Here is a 7,293-nt window from a genome sequence, read left to right on the forward strand (position 1 = left end):
AGGTATCTTGAGTGCATGCGCCGCCAAGGGCAAGCAGTTGTATTACCCGTCGACCCTGAAATCGAGAAAACTTGTAGGAGAAACAGGAGGAACAAAAGGCAAGAGAGAGTTTCAGCACCTGCTGAAACACCAGAAATCATGGCTGACAACGCTAATGCTGCGAATAATGGAAGCAACAACGGTAATAATGGAGGTGGCATTGAAGATCAAGCTAATGGCCGCAACTTGAGAGATTATATCCTCCCAACTCTTACGGGGGTTCAGTCATGCATTAGGCCACCGACAGTGGATGCTAACAACTTTGAAATCAAGCCTGCCATACTACAAATGGTGCAGTCTTCAGTCCAGTTTGGTGGACTCCCTTCTGAAGACCCCAATCTGCATCTATCGAACTTCATGGAGTTATGTCAGACCTTCAAAGTCAATGGGGTTAGTGATGATGCCATCCGTTTGAGACTGTTTCCATTCTCACTGAGAGAGCGAGCCAAGAGTTGGTTGATCTCCTTGCCACCAAATTCTATAGCAACATGGACAAACTTAGCAACAAAATTTCTGTCTAAATTCTTCCCTCCAGCAAAGTCTGCAAAGCTGCGAGGAGAAATAAACAACTTCTGCCAACAAGATAATGAATCTCTCCATGAGGCTTGGGAAAGGTTTAAAGATCTGATCAGAAAGTGCCCTCATCACGGCATAGAGAAGTGGATGCTGGTTCACAATTTCTACAACGGGTTGGTTGGTAACACTAGAACTCTGATAGATGCAGCAGCTGGTGGAGCTCTTATGAGAAAGAGTGCTAATGAGGCTTATGATCTATTGGAGGAGATGGCTCTAAACAATCAGCAGTGGCCAACTGAAAGGAGTCAAACTAAGAAAGTAGCTGGTGTGCTAGAGGTTGATGCCATCATAAAGTTGACAGCTCAGGTTGAGGCCTTGACAAAGCTGATTGCAGGGCAAGCTAAACAAGCCCAAGTTATTTGTGAGATATGTGGAGGCAACCATCACTTTTCAGATTGTCAAGTAGATGTGGATAATTTGCCAATGGATCAAGCAAAAGCCATTGGGAACTACTCCCAAAATAATAATTATGGGCACAACCAACAGGGGTTCTATCAGCAGAGAAATCAGCCCCAACAAAAACAACAACAAAGTCCTAGTGGAGGCTCCAATATCCAAGCTGATTTATTGCTCCAATTCATGATGGAGACTAGAGCCTCTATTAAAACTCTAGAAACTCAGATGGAACAATTGGCTACTCAAGTGGCAAAACAAGCTCAAGAAAATTCACCTAGCACTAGTGAGGCAAAAGGAAAAGAGCAATGTAAAGCAATTTCCTTGAGGAGTGGAAAGAGTTATGAAGGACCTAGTGGCAAGCAACCAGTTGAAGATGGGGTTCAGGATCAACAGGCACAGACACAGGCACCAAAGGAAAAGAAGGCTACTGATAGCCCTGCACCACCACAACAGTCTCCACCAGTCAGTATCGATCATCATGTGAAGATACCTTATCCTCAGAGACTCCGAAAGACCAATCTAGACAAGCAGTTCTCAAAATTTCTAGAGGTCTTTAAAAGACTACATATCAACATTCCTTTTGCGGAGGCCTTGGAGCAAATGCCAACTTACCTGAAGTTCATGAGAGAAATTTTGGCTAAGAAAAGGAAGTTGGAAGAATTCGAGACAGTGGCACTCACTGAGGAGTTCAGTGCAATTTTGCAAAAGAAACTACCGCCCAAGCTTAAAGATCCGGGTAGTTTCAATATTCCATGCTCTATAGGGGGTTTAGTGGAAACTAAAGCTCTATGTGATCTGGGAGCAAGCATTAATCTAATGCCATTGTCTGTCTTCAAAAGGCTAGGATTGGGAAAAGCAAAGCCTACAACAGTGACTCTACAAGTGGCAGATCGTTCTTTGACTCATCCTCGTGGGATAATTGAAGATGTACTGGTGAAGGTTGGTAAGTTTATCTTCCCTGCTGATTTCTTAATTCTTGATATGGAGGAAGATTCAACTATTCCCATTATTTTGGGAAGACCATTCTTAGCCACGGGTCGAGCATTAATAGATGTTCAAAAGGGGGAGTTAAAGTTGCGAGTGCAAGATGAAGAGGTCAATTTTAATGTTTTTGCCCCAACTGACATTCCTACCTGTTGCAAGATTGAGATGGTGAAGGGTTCTATTGTTAAAGCTGATAAGAAGAAAGCAAATCCTAAAGAGCGACTTCTAACGATTCAGCGTCGTTGGAAAAGATTGATGTGTGGTAGTTCTGAATGTGAGCTTACTCTTGTGCAAAACTCTGAAATCAACACTATTAGTGGTAAATTTTCTTCATTTAGTACGAGGGCTCTTTTGGATGCAAAGGGTGGACTTGATCCCTTCTGATGGGGCTCAGGTAAGTTTCTCTCAACCACAATTTTATTTTAACACATTGGGGACAATGTGCATCTTTAGTTTGGGGGGAGAGATTTAATTTTTTTTTTTTTTCAGTTTTTCAGTTTATGTTTTCGTTTTTTTAGTTTAGTTTTTGTTTTTGTTAGTGTCATGTGTTGATAACTGAGCTGGAATATTGATTGACTTACTGTTATTCACTTGTGTAATGGATTGAAATCTTAACCGTGTGCTTGAGTCATAACTCTTTCAATTAAGTTGGATGTGTATTAGAAGGTTGTTCATTTAGATGTAAAACATTTATTTTTGACGCATATCACTTGTGTTCTATTTGGATTGTGGAATGTTGGCTTGACATGGAATAGAATTTGTTTGACATACTCTCTCGAAGCGAAATTCTTGTTGATTTTTGTTTGGAAAGTGATTTAGGAAAGTTTTCTTTGGATCGATTGAGCCTTTCAAGCCTACCTAAAAAGTTTTATCCTAGTATACCCAAAGTTGAGCCTTAGCCTATTTCCAAAAATTTTCACCACTTACCTAAGCTAACCTCATTATCCTTAACTCTTTTCACTCTAAACATACCTTATTATGCCATGAGCCTTTAAGCAAGTTTGGGGGGATAAATTGTTGTAAGTGGGGAAATAAAATGTATTAGTAAGAGATTGAAAAAAAAAATATATGATAAAGTATTGTGTGTTGTGCCTCTATTGAAAAAAAAATAGAAGAAGAAGAAAAAAAGAAAATATGTGATAATGTCTTCTTGAAAATAAATATAAAAATATGAGGTAGGCACATAGAGAAAAATATGCAATCTCTTACTGTTGTCTTTGGGGTATATGAAAAAGAAAAAATAAGTGTGGGTGCTTGCTTGGTTAATTGTGCTTATGGTATAACGTAGCTTAAATGACTTGTCACCTACCCATGTACCTAAGCCACGTTGTGATAACCGAAAAAGACCTATTGATTCCAAAGAAAAATTTGTCAACATTAGTGGAGAGAGGTATGTCATCCAAACTTATTGATCATGTGTTAGTGGAATGTTGGGAAGTGTAGAATGGTTGTGATATGAACGTCAAATACTTCTAAATTGTACATCCAAGTTAGTTCTTAGAGTTATCGAGTTGAAATTCTGGTTATTGATTGCTTGAAGTTGTGCAGGTGGTAGTGGTAGTTCAATCATTGGAAGGTTTAGTTATCTATTACATCGTTTTTTTAGTTTAGTTGAGTTTTAGCTTTACTCGGGGGCGAGTAAAGATTCAGTTTGGGGGAATTTGTTAGGCTATTTTTAGCCTAAGTTTTGGGTCACATTTTATAGTTATTTTTCTTCTTTATTATTGTTTTTGGAATAGAATTACGCTTGTTTTCTTTGGTTTCAGGTTTCTACACTTGGGATGTATAAATTGGATAAATTTCGGAAAACAGTGATCTATAAAATAGAGAAAATTTTGAAAGAGAATAAAGCTGAAAGTTTAAGCCTACATTCGACTATGTTCTGGTCATATTTTGGAAGAAGTCAAAGCATAAAAGTTTTAGATCTCTTTCTTATCTTTCCAACGCATCTTGAATCAGCCCATTTGGAGTTTGTATGAGAAAGTTATGCCCATTTTACTAAAAGATGTCGAAGCTGAAAATTCCATCTCGCCGCAGCGAGAATTCCATGGCCGCGGCTAGAAAGTCTAGGCAGAAACGTAGTTTTTTGATGCACTTTTGGCCGCGGCGAGACCATTTTTGGCCGCGGCGAGCGTCCGTACGGTCAGGGGTATTTTTGTCTGACGAACCCTAAAAATTAGATATAAATAGAAAACTGCGATTGGAAGTCAAGGGAAGAGATTTGGAACCCTAAAACACAGCAGAAAGAGGCAAGAAGAGCAAAGGAAATCAAAGTGAAGATCCAGATTCATCCACCAACAGTTTCTTTCTCTATTCCTCTTTAATTTATTTATGTTGAATATTGCTTTAGGAATGGTTATGGATTTGTTTCTGAACTGAATTTCCCATTTAGGGAGGATGATGATTGTTGTTTAATGTTTTGCCTAGTTAATGTTTAATTACCATTCCTCCATTCTTGTTTGTGAAATTATCTTAATTTGTGTTTAATTTCATGTTTAAGATTGATCACCTTGTGCATGCTTTATGATCTCAATTCGAAATCTGAAAAGTGAGAATTGAGAATGCTAAAATTGGGATAATCGATGTTCTATGTGAAACGAAAGTATTTACATGACTTATGTGACGAGTAGATTATTACTTAATGCTGATTTCATGTTAGTTTAATTAAGGAATTAATTAGATAACATGTGATTTAGAATCTAGAAGATCTGAAAAGAGCTAGGTTATTTCATAATCTGTCATTCACTTCAAGAATAGGATAGTAATTAAGCATTAACGATTTGGGTAAACAACAACAGGATTCTCCTCCCTATCTTCTCATCTTGCTTAAACTTTAACTGTGTTTTACGTTTTCTGAATTACTTTACTGTTCTTAAATCATAATTGTTTTCGATATTGCCAAATAGAATTATAAGTATAGTTTAGTGGTATTTAATCCAATTCCCTGTGGGATCGACCTCACCTGTGTGAGTTTTACTACTTGATTGCGTATACTTGCATAGTGTTTAAAATTATAGCAACACTTTGGTCCATTTTCTTTTTCACACGTACCCAAATCAGAACCGCTTTTGTCCAACCTATCACCCACGATCCCCGAATTCTCAGCATTGCCTTGAATGTCCGATTCCACTAACAGTTCTCCGATCACCTCAGCATCGCCGAACCTCCCTTCACCCGTCTCCATCAAATGAACTCCTCTTCCAAGCTTGGTGACCAATGGATTCTCCCTCTCCGATTCCTCCTGCTCCACCGAAATATCACTAGCCATCACCTGGCCTTGTTTGAACGCCACACAACAATTTGGTATAGGATCATCTTCCTTCAACCAAGGGCCATATTTGGGAACCAGCTGCTCATGCTCATCCTTTTCCATCACTACTTGTTTATCACAATCCTTTTCTTCATGTCCCCATCTACCACATCCATAACAAAGCATTAATAATCTCTCAAACTTTAATTGAATCCAAAACCGCTTCCCATCGCTCGATAGAAATCGGCCCACGAACAAACTCTTATTCAACAGAAAACCAATACGCATTCGGACGTAGCCATTGAGAAACATCCTGCGATCATTCTGCCATTTAAAATCCTCAATCTCCCCTGCCATTTCACCCATACGGCTGACATTCCTCTGCGTGAATAGCTTTAAAGGCCATCCTCTCATCTTAATCCAACAGGATATTTTATTCAGATTATAATCCCTCCACTGTCCCGTATCCGGCCAAGCTTCTAGTACCAATAATCCTCCATTAAAATACCATGGTTGTTTAGATAACACTAAGTTTGCATCCTGTGGGGTTTTGAAGGAAAAACCTACAATATGATTATCCCCTTCCTCTTCATACACCTTCACTTCCCAATCCTTAATTCCTTTCCACATTCGACCAAACATATTCATCAACAATCGTTCACTAATGTCCCGCTTCGATATAATCTTCCCAACCAGAGAACTTCCCCCAAATGATGCCACTGCATTAGAATTTTCCTCCCAGTCCTCCTCCTGAGCAACTCACAATTTACTAGTCATAGCTACAATGTCATCAACATCCGCTACCGCATCCCCCATCATCATCAAACTAATCAACAGCCACAAATGAACCATAAATCCCAGGTCAAAAACCAGTAGCAAAGTAGTCCCTCAGACCATGTGATTCTCTCTATTTAGAATATATATCATTAACTAAGTGTTTTTCTAAAATTAACTTTAAAATATTAAAATGAAAAATAAATTTCATCTATTTTAAAAGTTAATTATGTTGCTAATTCAATTTTAATTAGGTTAGACTAATATAATTAACCTAATACAATTATTTAAATAAGGCAAATGGGCCTTCACAATTGGGGTAGTTCATGTGAGGGGGAGCTGGGTTCATGTAACGTCCCCGCTTCAAGCCTCCATTGGGCCCTTACACCCACGGACTAATGGCTCTTATACACGAGTACGCCACTCTGGCTGCTTCCTGGATCGATGACTGACCCTACAGACCAACACGAGTGTTTCCAGCGTGCTTTGTCCTCACTCGCACGCTTCCTGGGAAAACTTCCCAGGAGGTCACCCATCCTGAAATTGCTCCCTGTGTCAAGCACGCTTAACTCGTGGAGTTCTTTCGTGATGGGCTACCGAAAACAAGATGCACCTTGTTGATATAGGTAGTACCAATCAATCCATTTAAGCTCTCTTCAACTGTGTAGCCCCATACCTACACAAGCCTCGAATCATCCCACTTGACCTTCCCTGTGCGTGTGGGATTGCACAGCCACCCGGTATTTCCCTTACTGATCACGGACTACCGACCGTCACAATCACCCCCCTTACGGGTCCGACGTCCTCGTCGACCACACTTCCGCCGGGGTCAAGGCTCTGATACCATTTGTAACGTCCCCGCTTCAAGCCTCCATTGGGCCCTTACACCCACGGACTAATGACTCTTATACACGAGTACGCCCACTCGTCGCTTCCCGGATCGATGACCGACCCTACAGTACCAACACGAGTGTTTCCGCCGTGCTTGTCCTCACTCGCACGCTTCCCGGGAAAACTTCCCAGAGGTCACCCATCCCGAAATTGCTCCCTGTGTCAAGACGCTTAACCGTGGAGTTCTTTCGTGATGGGCTACCGAAAAACAAGATGCACCTCGCTTCGATATAGTACCAATCAATCCATTTAAGCTCTCTTCAACCGTGTAGCCCCATACCTACACAACCTAATCATCCCACTCGACCTTCCCTGTGCGTGTGGGATTGCAATACCTACCCGCATTTCCCCTTACGATCACGGACTACCTTGTCGATATAGGT

The 7,293-nt window shown here is 40.3% G+C and overlaps 1 non-coding gene across 1 annotated transcript; it reads right to left on the bottom strand.

Moving 5' to 3' along the window:
* Positions 1–585: 585 nt before the first annotated feature.
* Positions 586–692, bottom strand: LOC133035277 (small nucleolar RNA R71). The gene has a single exon (XR_009686554.1). It is a non-coding gene; the product is annotated as a small nucleolar RNA R71 (small nucleolar RNA).
* Positions 693–7,293: the final 6,601 nt, after the last annotated feature.

The sequence above is a fragment of the Cannabis sativa genome, chromosome 2, assembly GCF_029168945.1.
Source record: "Cannabis sativa cultivar Pink pepper isolate KNU-18-1 chromosome 2, ASM2916894v1, whole genome shotgun sequence".
Lineage (NCBI taxonomy): Eukaryota > Viridiplantae > Streptophyta > Magnoliopsida > Rosales > Cannabaceae > Cannabis > Cannabis sativa.